Raw genomic sequence first — 19,561 nt, forward strand, 5'->3', positions numbered from 1 at the left:
CTCATTTCACATTTCCATAAGGAGAGAGCAGATGAGACAGGCTGCTCATATTAGCAGGCCTGCTCAGAAGCAACTCTACTCTTTCTCCAAGCAGCTTTATGATTAATAAAGGTGATATTCTTATCTTTTCCCTGACTCATGTATGTGTCTCTCTTAATTGATTCTGATTTCAGGCAGAAGATAAGAGGAGTTATTAATCAGCTTCCTTAAACTCTAAAACATTCTATCGGGGATGATGGGCAGTATACAAATAATCTTATTTTTCAGTCGCCTTTGCAGGCTTCTCCTCCTCTTACTGCTGGAGTACCTCTGGGCTCAGTTCTACTCCATTTGTACTCTTTTTCTCTGATGGGTTCCATCTATTTCTAAAGTCTTAAGTAACATCACCATGTTCATAACTCTCAAATTTATATTTTCCGTCCTAAGCATTCCCCTGAGCTCTCGACTCAAATATTCAACTCTCTGCTCAATAGTTCTATTTGTATATCTCACAAATACATCAATACCTACGTGATCAAAATGAAACTCTTGACTCTCACCTCCCCCAGTGCATCTCACGTTAGTGTAAGGCACCACCATCTATCTATACAACTGCTGAAACCAAAACCCTTGATTCTCGGCTTCTGCAGCAAACCCACTGCCCAGTGTGGTCCACTTGACCTCCAAGACACACCCTGAGTCCCTCTACTTCTATCCAGCCCCATTGCCACTACTTGGTCTAAGCCACCTCCTCTCTCACAAGGAGACAAAGCCTCACACTTCGGTCTCCCTGCTTGCACACAGGTCCTTGTCCAATTCCACACAGAAGCCAGGGTGACTTTCTTAATGCAAAATCAGATCCCGGTGTTTCCTGCTTTAAGCTTATCAAAGGTTTATCACTGCACTTAGAATAAAGTCCAAACTCCTTCCCATGGCCTACAGATGCCTACTTGATCCGGCCTCTGATGACCTCTCTAGACTTTTCTCACGTCACTCTGCCACTCTTACCCAGTTCCAGCCTCACTGAGCTTCTTTCATTCCTTAATCCATTTCCTGTTTGTCTACCCTTCCAGAACACTTGCCAGCTGTGCTTAGGGCTGCATCATTTATACCAAGTTAACTCACGAATTACAGCCCTAATCTTACTCCCAAAGTTTGTCATGAAATATTTCACCTTTATTATTTTTGCATCACTCTAGTATATTGATAACCTTTGAAAACAAATGACATCTTTCTATTTATAGCATTCTGTTTTTAGCAGTGGCATTTCCATTTACAAAATATAGTAATTCTCTATCACTGAAAATGTTAAATCTTGAAAAATGTAGCATTCCTACATATGATATTAAATCAATGCTGACAGGGAGCTGCACCTTTTTTTCTAAATGGGAAAAGGGCTAAACACACCTCAGAGCCTTTGTGCATATGGTCCCTCAGGCAAAACTGCTCCTACCATTTGCATGGCTGTTTGTTCCTATCTTTCAGCTGACTCTCTTCCTGAGAAGCTTTCACCCATACCTCTATCTAAAGAAGTTTTCCCCATTATTGTTCCTCTTCTTATACTTATTCCAGATTGTAATGACAAGTTTACATATTTTTGTTTGTTGTTTCTGCCTCACTGCATTAGAAGCTCCCTGAGGGCAAGACCCCTACCTGTTCTGCTCACCACTACATCCTCAGAGCTGAACACAGTAGCTGTCACACTGATTGGTAATAAATGTATGAGAGTTTCATATGTTGTGGCAGGTGATGGTGGGTTAAGAAAGAAATTTTTGGATGGGGATGAGGGGTGAGCTTTTCCATAGTTTTTCAAATCATGCAAGTAAATTGTCCTGTTAATTATGTCAGTTATGAAAGCAATAAACTGTTTACTCTTTCAACAATTTTTAATTGAGCCTGTCCTATGTCTCAGGCACCAGGCCTAGGCATTGATGATACTGTGGCAAATCTGAGACATTACATGGGTTCTCATGAGTTTAACATGAAGGGAAACTGCATACAGCCTAGTGGTATTCCCATGCCTCTTGCTTAGGGAAATCCCCACTGTTATCCTTTAAGATATTCTAAATGCTCGCTTTTATCCATATTCACATTTTAACCCATAAAACTCCACTCCATTATCTGGAGCTACTTGTCAAGCTACAGTTTCATTTTAGGGTGGGGGTACAGTATTAGGATTAACTTTGGTTCCAATAACATAAAAAATAATAACAGCTGTTTTAAAAAGATAGAAGTTTATTTATCTCTCCCATAAGAGAAGTATGAAGGTGGGAAGAACAGGGTTGATAGGGTGACTCTATAAAGTCACCAGATATCCAAGCTTCTTCCAAGTTGCTGTCCCACCATATTTAACATGTTGCCTCATTGTCCATTATGGCTGCCTAAGCTCCAGCTATTACATCCACAATCTAGATAGCAGAAAGGAGAAAAGGAAGAAAAATCACTCCTTCCTTTTGAGGAAGCTTCCCAGAAATACTGTACAACACTTTTGCTTACATCTCATTGGCTAGAACTCAATCGCACCACTCCTCCTAAGGGAGGCTTTCTTTAACTGGATATATTTCCATCTCCAAATTCAAGTTTCTGTTTTTAAGGACGAGAAGAAGGGATGTTGGAGTAAGCAACCAGCAGTTTCTTCTTCAGGTATTTGGATATATTGAAAGATGAGGAGGGAGAAGAAGAAAAGAGGAAGAGAGCATTAAAAAGCCTATCATAAAAGGATCTATGACCACTGCCTACTCCAGTGGGCCAGAGCTGGCTGGGAAGTGTGGCTGTGTGCTCTTAGAACAGAGTGAGCTGGGTAGACCCTTGCGGGGAGGGGGTGTCTTTACTCTGTAGAAGAGTTTTCCCAGAATTTTCCAGACAAGGGGGTTTTAGGAGGTAACCCAAGAAAGATTCCAGAAACTGGGAACCTAGACTTCCTCTTGAATACCTTTATGGAGGCAAAAGGGAACATGATCCCTAAAATAGGCAGCCCCGGGTTAAAATCTGAGGCTCCAATATCCAAAGTCAAAATTCCAAAGAAGACCTCTTTAGATTTTGGTGGTTATAAAGGGAACATTAGCACAGAATCTTCAAATCTTGGGGCTGCAAGAGGCCTTGCAAGTCATCCTGTCTGGCCTCATCCTACCAATCATCACTGTCTTTAACCCTTCAATCTCACACTCAAAATAGGCAGGGCGTGTTGAGAAGATGTTAATATGAGAGGGTTATTTTCTATGGGAATGTATCTTTTTGCAAAGCTAAAGGATTTTTGTGGATAAAAATTATACAATAACACCCAATTCCCCTGCCTCTGGGCAGGGCCCATTTTAGTGCCAGGCTGAGCTATGGAAGTTTGTCACTTGACCCTGCCCATCCAGTGAGCAAAAATTCCTCAGGCAAAAAGAACTCCTGTCCCTCCCACAAATGCTGAACATTCTGTTTTTTTGCCCTTGGGAAGAAACTGGTAAATAACTGCAATCTCTTCTCCCAGTTGCACACCCCCTTCTTGGCAAAACCAAAGAATTGGGTCACATGACCTAAGTCTATGTGGTTTTGAAAGGTTCACCATCAAGCTTCCAATTGTTGTCAGACATACTTGTTGGAGCATAGCCTGTGTTCTGGCTGACACAAAGGGAAGCTGCTGAATTCCAAAGTATGGCAAGTTGTTTTTTCATACACTTCTTAACTCATGTGACCTATTTGCATTCTTCACCTAGGCATTGAGGATATATGATGAATAAGACAGACAAGGTACCTGTTCTCACAGAGCTTACAGGACAGCCAGGGAGACAAACCATAAATAAAGACAGAGAAAAAAATCATAGAGACTTCTGGTTTCCAGTTTGGCACGTGAGGAGCTTAGAAGTCACCAACCTACTGAAAAACAATTAAAAATCTTAAATCCAGCCTGATCCCGTCTGATTTCGGAAGCTAAGCAGGGTCATGCTTGATTAGTACTTGAATGGGAGACCACCTAGGAAGACCAGGTGCTGTAAGCATAAAAAAAAAATCTTAAATCCATAAGAGAAGTGAGGTCACAGGGCAAAATCTTGCCCCCCAAATTTGAGAGACGGACAAGGAGAAATGAAGATTCACAACTCGGAGTAGAAACTCAGAAGCAGAAACCTCTGTGGGGACCAGTACCAGGGTAGGAAAACCTGAATTGTCGTCGAAGAAGTTCTGGTGGCTCAGTGTATACAAGCCTGAGATTTAAAAACTCCTGAGGACCCAGTCAGAGTGAAGGCACCAAGCTTTTGTGAATATTATCTCCAGGAACTCAACCAGGTCCTCAGAGTGAATATTAGAAAAACTCCCTTGTGCTTCTGGCAGAGAGAGGTAAAAAGTAATAATTTTGAAATACACCAGAACATTCTATTCTTCTTTAAAAGGCCTGTCCTCCAAAGAAACTAATTTACCAGCACCTAACCTGCTGGGGTTTTATCAGAGCCTAATTGATCTGAGGGAAGGAAAAATCTGACTCTAGCTGGCTCTAGCCTTCCATGTGGGGGAAGGGAAATACCCAACTCCAGCCCACTCTAACCATCCTATCCCACCTAAGAGTGGGGAGGACTGAGAAACACTGGTGATGTTCATAGTCCAGGGGTACAGCATCACAAAAAACTGAGACTCAATAATAGGATTACAGAATGCTTCCCATCCCCCATGCCTTACTGCCACATTACTAAAGGTCTATTTACCACAGTGCCTTTTACCCATCATATTCACCTTTCAACAAAAATTATCATGCATACTAAAAGGCAAAAAATCCGTAATTTAAAGAGACTGAACAAGCATCAGAACCAGACTCAGATATGGCAAGAATGTTGGAATTAGCAGACCAGGAATGTTTTTTAAAACTGTGATTAATATGCTAAGGGATTTAATGGATAAAGTAAACAACACATAAGAATGGGTGGATAATGTAAAGAGAGAGATGGAAAGTCTAAGAAAGAATTAAAAAGACACACCAGGAAAAAAAAGAAACATCACATATAAACACATTAACAGAAATAATGAAAAACTTTAATGGGCTCATTAGTAGACTGAACACAGCTGAGGAAAGGCTCTCTGAGCTTGAGGATATGACAATACAAACTTCCAAAAGTGAAAGGCAAAAACAAACAAACAAAAAAACTGGCAGGATGGGGGCACAGAACAGAATATCCAATAACTGTGAGTAAACTACAAAGGTATAACATACATGTGATGGGAATACCAGAAAAAAAAAAAAAAAAAGGAATATAGAGAAAAGAACAGAAGAAATGTTTGAACCAATGTGATTGAGAATTTCCCCAAAATTAATGTTCAAATACCAAACTACAGATCGAGGAAGCTCAGAGAACACCAAGCAGGATTAATTCCAAAGAAACTACTCATGGGCATATCATATTCAAACTTCAGAAAGTGAAAGCTAATGAAAAAAAATCTGGAAAGAATCCAGAGGAATAAACACCTTACCTACAGAGATCAAAAGTAAGTATTTCATCAAACTTCTCCTCAGAAATCATGCATGCAAAAAGAGAATGGAGTGAAATATTTAAGGAGAAAAGAAAAGCACCAACATAGAATTTTATACATTGCAAAATTATCCTTCAAACGTGAAAGAGAAATAAAGACTTTCTCAGATAAACAAAAATTGAGGAAATTTGCTGCCAGTAGACGTACATTGCAAGAAATGGTAAAAGAAGTTCTTTAGTGACAAGGAAAATGATATAGGTCGGAAATTCAGATCTACAAGAAGAAAGGAAGAGCATCGGAGAATGAATATGTTAAAATAAAAATAAAACCTTTTATTTTTCTTATTCTCAATTGATCTAATGGATAACAGTTTGTTCAAAATGATAATAGCAATATTGTATTTGATTATTTATGATTACCTGTTAGTAAAATGAATGATAACAATGATACAAGGGACAGGAGAGAGGATTAGAAAAATTTTGTTATTGTAAGGTACTTGCAATACCCATGAAGTGGGATAATGTTATTTGAAAGTGGACTTGGATTACTTATAAATATATATTTCAAACTCTAGGGCAACCACTAAAAAGGATGGGGGAAGTATAATTGATATACTAAGAAAGGAGAGAAAATTATATGTAATCCTCAAAACCACAAAAGGCAGAAAAAGTGTGGAAGATAAAAAATAAGAACAAGGACAACAAATGGAAAACAGTAACAAATATGGCAGACATTAATCCAACTATATCAGTAACCACTTTAAACATCAATGGCCTAAACACACCAATTAAAAGACAGATTGTCAGAGTGGATCAAAAAACAAGACCCAGCTATGTGAGAGAGATATACCATGCTAACATTAATCAACAGAATGTAGGAGTACGTATATTATTTTCAGACAAGGCAGACTTCAGAGCAAGTAACATTATGAGAGATAAAGAGGAGGATTACATAGTGATAAAGGGGTCAGCTCTTCAAGAAGGCGAAACAATCCTTAAAGCATATGTACCCAACAACATAGCAGCAAAATGCATGAGACAAATACCAAAGAACTAAATAAAAAAATCATTGTTATAATTGTAGACTTCTACATCTCTCTCTCAGAAATAAATAGAATAACACCATCAATTAACTAGATATAATTGACATCCATAGACTACTTCATCCAACAACAGCAGATTATGTATTCTTCTCAGGCTCACATTGAATATTCACCAAAGTAGACCACAATCTAGGCCATAATACATACCATAACAAATGTAAAAGGGCAAAAATTATACAATGTCTGCTCTCAGAGCACAGCGGAATTAAACTAGAAATCAATAACAGAAAAATAGCTGTAAAATTCCAAAATATGTAGAGATTTAAAAACACAATTCTAAATAACATGTAGGTGAAAAGAATAAATCTCAAGAGAAATTTTAAAATATTTTTAACTAAATAAAAATAAAAATACAATGTAATATTTGCTGCAGGGAGTGAAAGCAGTGCTTAGAGGGATATTTATAACATTGAACGCATATATTACAAAAGAAGAAAAACCTAAAATAAAAATCTAATCTTCTGCCTTAGGAAACTAGAAAAAGAAGAGTAAATTAAATGCAAAGTATGCAGAAGAAAATAAATAATAAAAATGGAACAGAAAACAATAAATTTCAAAACAAATTAATAGAGAAAATCAAAAAACAAAAAGCTGATTGTTTGGAAAATCATTAAAATCTATAAGCCTCTAGGCAAGCTAACTAAGATAAAAAGAGAGAAGATACAAATTACTAATATCAGAAATGAATGAGGGGCCATCACTATAGATCCCATGGATATTAAAAGGATAATAAAGGAAAATTATGAACAATTTTGTGCCCTAAATTTGATGACCTAGTTGAAATGGATTGATTCCTTGAAAGATACAATCTCTCAAAACTCACACAAGTTGAAATAGATGTTCTTAATAAGCCTATATCTACTAAAGAAAGTGAATCAATAATTAATAACATTCCAGAACAAAAAGCACCAGACCCAGATGTGTTCACTGGTGAATTCTTCAAACTTTTAAAAAGAAATGACATCAATTTTCTAATCTTTTCCAGAAGATAGAAGCAGAGAAAATATTAAATCATTCTATGAGACCGGTATTATCCTAATACCAAAACCAGACAAAAACTTTGTGAGGAGAGAAAACTACAGACCAAAATCTCCCATAAACATAGATGCAAAAATCCTCTATTAGCTAATCAAATCTAACAATATGTAAAAAGAATTATATACCATGGCCAACGGAATTTATCCCAGGTATGGAGGAAGGCTGGTTCAACATTCAAAAATCAATTAATGCAATCCATCACATCAACAGGCTAAAAGAAAAAAAAAATCACAGGATCATATCAATAGACACAGAAAAAGCATTTGACAAAATCCAACGCTCACTTATGATTTAAAAAAAAATCTCAGAAAGCTAGGAATAGAGAGGAACGACCTCAACTTGATAAAGAATATCTAAAAAAAAAAAAAAAAAAAGCACAGTAACTTAATATCTTGTAGGCATACTTAATGATGAGAAACTAGAAATTTTCCCAGTCAGATCAGAAAAAGGCAAGGATGTCCCCTCTTATAACTCTTTTTAACCTCATATCGGAGGTCCTAGCTAATGCAATAAAACAAGACAAGAAAAGGTATACAGATTGGAGAGGAAGAAATACAGATGACATGATTGTATATGTAGAAAATATGAAAAAAAATGACCAAAAAACTCTTGAAACTAATAAGCAATTATAGCAAGGTTGCGGGATACACAATTTATTTATAAGTGTCAATCTCTTTCCAACATATCAACAATGAACAAGTGGTATTTGAAACTTAAGCCACCCTGAACACACCTGATCCCATCTGATCTTGGAAGCTAAGCAGGGTCGGGCCTGGTTTGTACTTGGATGGGAGACCACCTAGGAAGACTGGGTGCTGTAGGTGGAAAAAAAATGGAGGAAACTTAAAACAAAGTATCATTTATATTAACACCCTCAAAATGAAATACTCAGGTGTAAATATAAAAAAATATGCACAAGATTTATATAAGGAAAACTATAAAACTCTGATGAAAATTTTCAAAGAACTAAATAAATAGTGAGATATTACATGTTCATAGATAGAATGACTCAATATTGTCAAGGTGTCAGTTCTTCCTAACTTGATCTAGAGAGTCAACACAATCCCAAACAAAATCCCAGCAAGTTATTTTGGATATCAACAAACTGATTCTAAAGTTTACGTGGAGAGGCAAATAACCCAGAATAGCCAACTCGATATTGAGGAACAGTCAGAGGACTGACATTACTCAACTTTAAGACTTACTATAAAGCTACATTAGTCAAGACAGTATGATATTGATGAAAGAATACACAAAGAGATCAATGGAACAGACTAGAGAGTCCATAAATAGACCCAGATAAATATAATCAACAGATCTTTGACAAAGGAGCAAAGGCAATACAATGGAGCAAAAATAGTTTTTTCAACCAATGGTACAGGAACAACTACATGTACAAAAAAAAAAGAATCTAGACTCAGATCATACACTCTTCACAAAAATCAACTCAAAATGGGTGATAGACCAAAAATTGATGGTGTAAAACTATGACAATATTGAGTTCTAGAACATAAGAGAAAATCAAGATGACCTTGGGTATGACAATGACTTTTCAGATAAAGCACCAAAGGCACAATCCATCACAAATAATTGATAAGCTGGAGTTCATTAAAATTAAAAACTTCTGCTCTGTGAAAGACACTGTCAAGAGAAGGAGAAGACAAGCCACAAACTGGGATAAAGTATTTGCAAAAGACATATCTGATAAGGAACTGTTATCCAAAATATACGAAGAACTCTTAAAACTTAGCAATAAGAAAATGAACAACCCAATTTAAAAAATAGGCGAAGGACAGAAACTCTCCCTAAATAGACACCATGCAGATGGCAAGTAACCATATGAAAAGATGTTCAACATCATATGTCATTAAGGAAATGCAAATTAAACAATGAGATACCACTACACACTTATTAGAATGGACAAAATTCAAAACTGACAACACTAAATCCTAGAGAGGACGTGGAACAATGGGAACTCTCATTCATTGCTGGTGGGAATGCAGAATGGGATAGCCACTTTGGAAGACAGGTTAGCAATTTCTTATAAAACCAAGCATATACTTAACCATGCAATCCAACGATCATGCTCCTTGATATTTATGCAAATGAGTTGAAAACTTATGTCCAACATAAAAATCTGTACATGAGATGTTTAAAGCAGCTTTATTCATAATTGCTAAAACTTGGAAGCAACTAAGATGACCTTCAGTACTTGAATGGATAAATAAACTGTGAAGCATCCAGACAAAGGGATATTATTCAGCACTAAAAAGAAAGGAGCTATCAAGCAACAAAAAGACATGGAGGAAACTTAAGTGTATGTTACTAAGTGAAAGAAGCCAATCTGAAAAGCCTGTAGACTGTGTAATTCCAATTATATGATATTCTGGAAAAGGCAAAACTATGGAGACAGTAAAAAGATCAGAGGTTGCTAGGGGTTGAGGAGAGGGAGGAATGAATCAGTGGAACAGAGGATTTTTATGGCAGCGAAACTATTCTGTATGATCCTGTAATGGTGGTTACATGTTATTATGCATTTGTCTAAACCCACAAAAAGTACACCACCATTATGGACATTGGATGATAGTGATGTGTCAATGTAGGTTCATCAATTTTAACAAATGTACAACTCTTGTAAAGGATGTTCATAGTGGAGGAAGTTGTGCGTATGGAGGGCCCAGGGGTGCATGAGAACTCTCTACTTTCTGCTCAGTTTTGCTGTGAACCTAAAACTGCTCTAAAAAATAAAGTATATTAATTAATATATATATATATATTTTATATATATATATATTTTATATATTATATATATATAAAAATGTTGGGGGAGGGCAGTTCTCTTAGAGATCATTTGTCCAGTCTACTGATTTGGCAAATGAAGCAACTGATTCCCAGAGAGCAGAAGGTATTTGCCTAAAGTCACACAGCAAGCTCGCAGCAGAGCCTGAGCCCAAACCTAATGTTTTGCTTCTCTGTCTAATATATATCACACCATGTAGCAATGGTCAGCATATTGTTTTTTTTTTCAGTTAGGCAATGACTTACATGGGCTCTTTTGCAACAGCTTATATGTTCCATTGACTGCAAAAGGACAGAACATCTTAGCCCTAAGTCCTTTGTCCTTGGAGCACAAACTGTATGACCAGAGGCCCTCTCTGTTTCCTAAAAGGTCAGCCTGCTGCTACACCCAGGCCTCACTGCTGCTAGAGTTCTGCTGAATCTTCTGGGTTAGGGAAAGCCTCAGAGGTGAAAACTAGGAAAGGAGCCTGGGATCTTTTTTCCTTGCCCCATTTTCAGCCCTCCAGCTCCTGACCAAAGTCCAAAGCAGAAAAGAACAATTGGCAAGCCCATTAATTAGGTACTACTTATTTATTGTAAAGTCTCAAAGTTTGTTTTAAGGGAGACATTTTACCTCGATTAATATCATAGGCTCCAATGGGTACATTAAATTGTGCTTGAATCTGTACAAACACATCTGAAGTGTACACTCTTTGCAGTTGGCAGTGGGAAGCCAGTGTCTCTATCAGTACTGTCTTCTCCAGATGCCTATGACCGAGGCCCAGGGTTCTATTTGAGTTAACATGATTACACCTACACTCTCCAGGTTTACAAAGAGCCCCCATGCATGCATGGATAATTTGATTTTTGCTGCTTCCTTTGTATTGAAAATGGTTTCATGAAAAGTTACCCATCATAGAGAGGTCTGCCTTTTTGTATTCAACGTTACCCCCTCTCCCTGGACTCTCCATGCCATCTAGGCCGTCACCTCCCACCTCCATGTGACTCTAATTTTGTTCTTCTTTTTTCTGGGTCTTCAGCCTTGCATGTTTATTGACTTTCTCTGTAGCTAAAATGGGCTTGCTTATCTCATGCTTATAACGACTCTCCTCCAACCCTTCACCCTCCCTTCTCCCAGTTGCCATCGCACCTCACTCCCCTTCACAGTCAAAGGTCTTCGAAGAAAAGCCCCCCTCACTGACTGCACTTCCTCATTTCCCACACATTCAGCACTACTTGAAGTCTGGTTTCACCCCTCTCCCCATCTGCTCAAAGATTGGAAGTGAAGCCAAACCCAATGGACACTTTGCAGCTCCTAGCTTAGGAACTCCCGTAGCCCTGGGCACTGTTGAGCAGGTTCCCCTTCAAATTTCCCCCTTGGGCTTCCATGGCCCTCTTCTCTCCTAATCTTCCTATTTCTACTACAATTACTTGTTTAGCCACCTTGACGAAGTCTTCATTTTCTGTCCCTCTTTCATATTAGTGTTCCTGAGGACTCTGTCCCCAGACGTCTTCTCTTCTCATGGTGATAATACACTCTCACATTCTGGCCTCATCTTTTCAACCTCCATCTATATGGTCCCATGTCTATGTCCCCAGCCTAGACCTCTTCCCTGAGCCCCAGACCTACACATCCAACTGCTGGGTGTCCCACTGACATCTCACACTTGACATAAAGATGACTCATCACCTTTCCCCATAAATTTTGCTCTTTCTACTGTGTTCCCATCTTGCTGAATGGCTCCTTCAGACACGCAATCGCTTAAGCCAGAAATCCGGAAATTATTCCAGATTCTGCTTTCTCCTTCACCTTCTGCCACATCCAATCCATCAGTTTATCCTACCAGCTGTGCCTTCAAAATATATTCAGAACATGATCTCTGCTTTCCACTTCTATTACTACCTTCTTAGTCCAAGCTACCATAATCTCTTGCCTGGGTGGCTGCAGTAGCCTCCTAATTTGTCTCCCTGCTTCCACTTTGTTCCTCCTCAGTCCATACCCACATTATAGCCAGGGACCGATGCAGCATAAAAAGGCCCATATCACTCCTCTGTTCAAAATGGCTTCTCATCTCACTTAGAATAAAATTCAAATTCCCTACAATTGCAGAAAAGGAAGTCCACATTCTGGTTGCCGCTCGCCCTATCCAGCCTTCTCATACAATAGTCTCCTCACACCCAATGCCCCAGCCACTTCACATACTAGGCTATCTCTCCCTTCTGGATCTTTGCTCATAATTTTGCCCTCTGCCTGGAATAATTTCCCTGTTCTAGCCAGCCAACCTGTTGACCACATACTAATCTTTCAAGACAGCAATATAAACTTCCTGATACACCCAGGCTAAATCTATCATTCCCTCTACTGTCTTCCACAGTACCTATGAGTCATTGTCAGGAAATGTCTATTGAGCACCTATTGTGTGCTGTTTCCACCCACTCTTGAAGGTACTCAATTCCATTAGTTTCTGGTTTATTCTTCTTATGTTTCTTTTTGTATAAATGAGCAGATGCAGCTATATTTTCTCACTTCATTCTTACATGAAAGGAAGCATACTTTTTGCACTTTGCTTTTTTCTTTTTACTTACCAACGTATCCTAAAAATCACTCCCTATCAGTTCTTAGGGAGCATCTTCATTGTTTTGTTTTGTTTTGTTTTGTTTTGTTTTGTTTTGTTTTGTTTTTTACAGCAGCACAGTACTCCATTCTGTGGCTGTACCAAAATCTATTCAATCACTCTCCTATGTATGGATATTTAGATAGTTTTAAATATTTTGCAATTATAAACAACGTTATAATGAATAACCTTATACATATGCATTTCCATATTATTGGAGGTGTATCATGAGAGTAAATCTCTAAAAATGGGATTGTTGAGTCAAAAGTTAAATGCCTATATAATTTTGTGAGATATTGTCAAATACACTGCTAAAGAGTTGCATTGATTTTCTTTTCCACCAGTAATGTATGACAGGCAATTGTGGAAGAGGATTTTCTCAGGACATTAACTAACTCCATTTCCTAGCTGACCTGTCTTTGTCTGTGACTGATCTATACCATTGTTCACGAAGGCCCCTCAGCCACTCAGCCCACAATCCTTGCCCTTGAGAATTCCCATCCCAGGCAAAGTATGGACAAACCCAAGCGCTACATTGTAGGCAATCTTCCTGCATCTTGTGTCTTTCGCATTCTTTGTTGAGGAGAAACAATAAGCAGATTACACTGGCCCCAAGTGTGCAAGGGGACAGGCCTATCAGAAGGTTCTTAAGGATCAGGTAACTTGAGGAACACAGAAAAAAGCGCAAGGAAAGTTTAGCACTTTCCAGGCTCATCAAGTACCAATTTGGTTTGTTCGAAAACTCCTAATGAGGACAAGCATCCATGCTGTAAATAAATAAACCATTCATCTTATTGAGAAGAATAATAATAAAAGTAATTTATTGTGCTTCAAGGATCACAAAGTGCTTTCACACACAGACATTATCTCATTTGATCCTTGCAATTAGAAGCATCCAAACTGGAACAATTGCTTCCTTGGCCAATCCTTGATACACATTAAGTGGTTTGTGAACTGTGATTTATCCACCCAGACTTCAAAGGGTTAATGAGAGCTGAACTCTGAACAACCTGAACTTATTAGAGGCACAGGGTTGGAGGAAGCCTGGGAGCAGGAAGCGGTCAGGAAGCCCAGGAAGCCGAGTCAGCCCCAGGCTCGAATTTCCCTGACAGAGAGCCTCAGATGAATTATGGTGGAAAACCCCCAACTGCACTGTATCCTCTCCCTTTAATTTAGGCATTTAATAAACACATTGCATCGTTCTTCAGAAACAGGGAAAGTTAATCATTTTCTTGGACAGAGAGTTCCAAGCAGCCCTTGCAGCTTTGTATAGACCTTCAAAAGAACTTCTGCAGACAGAGTCTGTGAAAGTTTTTATACTTGTCTATTAAATTTTCACTAGGCTCTACTACCCTCATTAGTATCATTCGTTATCATTCGAGTATAGACCTGAGAACCCGTCCAGTATTTGTCAGATATCCCAGAACCCAAAAGAGGGATCCGAGGCTATATAAATCAGATGATGCACTCACAAGGCACTCCTGCCAACTTTTCCAGCTCATGGTGCCCTTTTGCTTCACTGGGTGCCTAGGACCCCCCACCTTGGCATCATTATCTGAAGCTAACTGAAACAAGTCTTCTCCTGACCCTTCAGCTCACAGCAGCAAAGTGACCATCTGTTTCTACAAACATGTCAGGTCAGTACTCCATGTGTGAAATGGGGAAGCATGGTCATTTTCATTCTCAGACATTCCCAGTTTGTCGGGGCCCCAAGAACAATTTAGATGGCATAGAGCCTAAAGTGCTTGGGGAAGCAATGAGTGTGGGATCAGCAGACCCGATTTCAGATCCCTTCTTTAGCCTTTGCTGTGCATTCTGGGGTAAGCCACTTAACCTCTCTGAGCCTCATTTTCCTTATCTCTAAAGTGGACGAGGGAAGATCATAGTAATATCTACCGCATAAGAGCTGTTGAGGGGATTAAGTGAGATGAGGAATGTAAAATGCTAAGCCTGGTATCTGGTGCATAGCAGCTATTAGTCTCCTAGCATGTCACAACTAGAAGTGATCTGGAGGAGTATTTACTCAGACCCTCATTTTCTAGAGGAGGAAATGGACCTGGAGGGAGGTTTTCCAACTTGTTAATAAAAGAACCAGGATGAGAAAAGATTCCTTAACCTTTTCAATCCACCATGGTACCACTCTTGCCCAAAGAATGGCACTCTCAAAGCAGATGGGTAGATAGTGAAGTGAGGCCTGAGCTGCTGGAGCCCAGGTTGGGGAAATAGCATATGCCACTTTGCTGGTACGGTATAAGTGGGCATCAGTGCTGACTAGTAAGTGAAGTCTATGAGAATTTTCCTATCCAGGATTATTTTCATGATTCTCTACACCTAAAGCTTTTTCCCCAAAGCCTTGTTGAAATCCATGTGGTGTCACTTTTCCCTGATTGGTTGTTAAGCAGCTTCTCCCCAAATTGTAAATGTTTCACTTTGGGAAGCAGAGCATTCATCTTGCTTGGGCTGTGAGCCAGCTGTCTCTCTCAAAGGCCTTCTGGGCTGGTTGTGGGGCAAGGGAGAGAAGGAACTTCTCTCCTCAGCTCACTTTGTGGCGGGAAGTTCTGTGGTTTTCACAAGGACAAGTGCAGAAGGGAAAAAAAAAAAGAGCAAGTACGCTGTAGCTCTTGTGATTGGCTACCCACAGAAGTGGTGTGTCCAAGAACAGCTAACTCTATGCAAGCTTAGGAGAGTGGCCCCTCCCCTCTGACCTCACTTGGCCCTGCATGAGGTTACTGCTTGCTTGCTCTGAGATGGAGGAGCACTGGGAGTTCTGCCCAGCTCAGCACTTGGTTATACTATGGAGGCTGGAAGGAACTGGCCAGTAAGTACTTAGCAACTGGCTGAGCAACAGCCAGACTAAACATGGTTGGGATATGCAACTGAGAGCTGCTGCTGGCTTTACTGCACCCCCAGGCAGTGGAAATCCAGAGCACCCCAAATAATGGATAACAAAGTTGCTTCATTTCCTTCCCACGCTGAGCATCTGCATTGGCTTCCAGGACCCCAGATGTGCCCCAAGTCCATTTTGCCTTCTCTATTAACCTTTCTCGTGGGAAAACAGGACCAGGAGGCAGGGTAACCTTGGGCAAGTCATTCCCCTTCTCTGGGCCTCGGTCTCCTTATCTGCAAAGTGTGTGGGCTGAACTTCACTGAAGTCTCTGCAGCCGCCAATCTAGGCCAGGTCACCATCAAAACCTCCTGATTTGTCTCTCTGCTTCCACTCCAGTCCCCCTTCAAACCATTATCATGTGGCAGCCAGGGGACTCTTTAACACACAAATTAGATCGTACTACTCCCCAGCTTTAAATAAAATACAAACTCCTTACTATGATCCAAAAGGCCCCTACCTAGCTGTCTAGTATCATCTCCTGCCTCCTACCCCCTCACACCCTTAGTTCCAGCCACACCAGCCTTCTTGTGCGTTTCACAAACATGCCAAGCTTGTGACTGTCTCAGGTCCTCACATGGCTGTACCCTCTGCCTGAGATGCCCTCTCCCAGTTTTTTGCCTATTTAACTCTTGGTCATGCTTACGGTCTTGGCTCAAGGTCACTTTCTTAGGTAAATCCTCCTTGAACAGCATCCTCCCTCCATTCCCACCAGGCTCATTCGAGTTCTCCTGTTATATACACTTTCACTGCTCTTTTCCTTCACGGCGCTTCTCACAATTATAATTCTTTAATGTCTGTCTTCCCTACTAAACTGTAAACTCTGTGTGGGCAGGAACCTTATCTGTACTGTTCACCATTTTATCTTTGGTAACTTGTACAGTGACTAGCGCATAAGAGGAGCTCATTAAAAATTGGTTGAATGAATGAATAAAACTCCCTACCAGCCTGGGCAGCCCATAGTGCCATTCCCACAGCTCCTTAGCCTGGTCACTGTGTTTCCACCCTCTCTGGGGCTCCAACACAGTGGTTTTGACCTATTGACTTTACTGTCAGGTAAGCCAGGCAGGCAAATCTCTTGTTAAAAGATTTGCAATGGGGTCACTCTTAAAGCCAAAAACACAGCCTTTGGTTTATGTTATTCATGCCTCTAGCTCCTTTCATTAGTGATTCAATCCCCCAAGTGTCTATTGGGCACCTGCTGTGTCCCTGGCTCTGTCTTAGATGCTGCTAGTCTAAAGGCATTTGTCTTCCCAGATTTGATCTGGGCTCTTCAAAAGCTCACATGTAAACAACCAATTCTTATGTAGGTCAGCCTGTGCTAAGTGACCTGGAGGACAGAGGAAAGAGCAATTGAGCACTGATTGTCCTGTGGACATTTAGTGGGGGAAGGAGGAGGGGCAGAATATTGTGCAAGAGGGTAATTTGATTAGTGGTGGAGTAGGAGGGCCTTTCCTGATGGAAATATAAGCATCAGGGAAGGAGGCTCATGTTGGGGAGAGTTCTCTGTCCATGGAGTGGCCAGTAGGCACTGTCGCTGGGGTGGCAGGCCCATAAGCAACCCCAATCTACACTCACACTCTTCTTCACATAAGCTCTCACATTACTGAGTCTCAGAACCACCCAGAAACTTCTGAAATCCGTAGAACCCACTCCATTCTCTGACCTAGTCCTGTAGGTTCTGATTGAGTGGGTTAGGCATGGAGTCTGACCATCTACATGTTTAATAAACACAACCTTGACGTTGTTCTGAGGCTGGTGGTCCAAAGAGGAACATTGATCAGGTGGACTGGCAGGTGACAGATGTGAGTGGGAAACCTAGGACTTGAGATGCATTGCTGATTGATGGAGAGGTGGGGAAGTTTGTGGGTGAGTAGCAGAGTCTGGGTGAAGGTGGGGGTTAACGATGCAAGAGAAGAGTCCTGAGCCCAAGACAAGAGTCCTTAGGGCCTGGTGGCTATCTGTTCTTGAGTGTTCCACCTGCCCCTGGGTAGGATCGCTGGTGTGCTCAGGGAATTTCTGGGCCAGAAGGGAAGAAACAAGATGACGGTTTTTCTAGAAGTGAACCTGGGAACGGCAGAATCTCCATGCCTTCAAATGGGCAGTGCTGGAGACAAGTACGCTGGGGTCCAAATGCCTAGTCTACAAGTGAGAGAAAGCAATAGAGTGGGAAGAAATGACATGAATGTACTTCATTCATTCATTATTTATTTGTTCCACAAATGTGTGCTGAAGGCCAGGCATTGTACTAATTGCTGTGAGATTTGGTGGTGCCGTCATCTGCTCACCTGTCAAAGCCAGAAACCAGAGTGTCATTCTAGATACTTCTGTCCCTCTTACTTATCCCCCCAGGCAATCTGTTTACCAAACTTCATTGATTCAACCTCCTGAGTGCCTATTGACTCCAACACTTCTCCCCAGCCCCTCTGCTGCTACCTTAGTGCCAGAGCTCAGAAACTCTTGCCTGGACTTTTGCAGAATTTTCTTCACTGCTCTTGCCACATCCAGACTTCTGTCACTCCAATCCATTCCCCATATTGTGACCACAGCGATAGTCCCTCATTTTTAAAAAGCTTAATCAATATATAAAGTTTATATACCATAAAACTCACCTGTTTAAAGTGTAGAATCCAATGATTTTTGTACATTCAGAGTTGTGTAACTGCCACCACAATCCAATTTCAGAAACTTTCATCACCCCGAAAAGCTCCCTATTGCCCATTAGCAGTCACTTCATGTTCCCACCCCTAGCCCCTGACAACCACTAATATATTTTCTGTCTCTCTTGATTTGCATTTTCCGGGCATTTCATATAAATGGAATCAGGCACCATGTGGTCTTTTTTATTTGGCTTTGACTGCCTGTCTTAATACAGAAGCCTGCTTAGTTAAAAATCTTGAACAAAATGTTAACTAGTTGGTGGATGTGTTAACTAATCTTACTGTGGTAATCCTTTTACAATATACCAATATATCAAATCATCAAGTTGTACACTTTAAATTTGTACAATGTTATATGTCAATTATATCTCAATAATGCTGGTGGGGAAATTTCTTGAACAGCTCGCCATCACCCACCACCCAAACATTTCTTCCTACTTTTCAAAGTCCTTCATACCAGACCCCGATCTTGAACTTCTTATGGTTCCTTAACACACACCATGCTCTTTCTTGACTCCATGCCTTTATGCCTGCAGTCCCGCTGCCTAGAATGCCTTTACCATCCAACCAAGGAGACCTAACCTCTGCTATAATGTCTCCAACATCTCATTTCCCAATTTCTGTTCATCACTTCCACTTTTGTAAGCACTTTGCATATTGTATATGCTTTATTCATTGCCTTATAAGTATCCATATACACTGGTACTTTCTAGCTAGACCGTGAGTTCCTTGAGAGCACAAGCACTATCTTATTCATCCCCGTATTTTCACATTGGGAAAGCTCCTGGCTCAGAATGGGCACTCAATAAATATTTGTTAAGCAAAACAGAACTGTATCAGTCTCAGTCCAAAAAGTGCTCTTGAGGAGCTGATGGTCACAGTTTTGTCAGAGAGTAAATAAGCCACTGATCAACCAATCTACATTTACTGAGGCCCCACTATGCAACGGTGGGAGAGAGGAGAGAATCAAAAGGATGAAGCATGATGCCCATCCTCTTAAAGCTTACAATCTAGTTGGGAAAATACATTCTCCACAGATCAGCAGGTTGCAATGCAAAACATG

General features: G+C 40.2%; 1 pseudogene; it reads left to right on the forward strand.

Annotated features, from left to right (window-relative positions):
* Positions 1-8,272: 8,272 nt before the first annotated feature.
* LOC120616385 (uncharacterized) lies at positions 8,273-8,385 on the forward strand (annotated as a pseudogene).
* Positions 8,386-19,561: the final 11,176 nt, after the last annotated feature.

This window comes from Pteropus medius, unplaced genomic scaffold (assembly GCF_902729225.1).
Source record: "Pteropus medius unplaced genomic scaffold, Ma_sr-lr_union100, whole genome shotgun sequence".
NCBI classification, from domain to species: Eukaryota; Metazoa; Chordata; class Mammalia; order Chiroptera; family Pteropodidae; genus Pteropus; species Pteropus medius.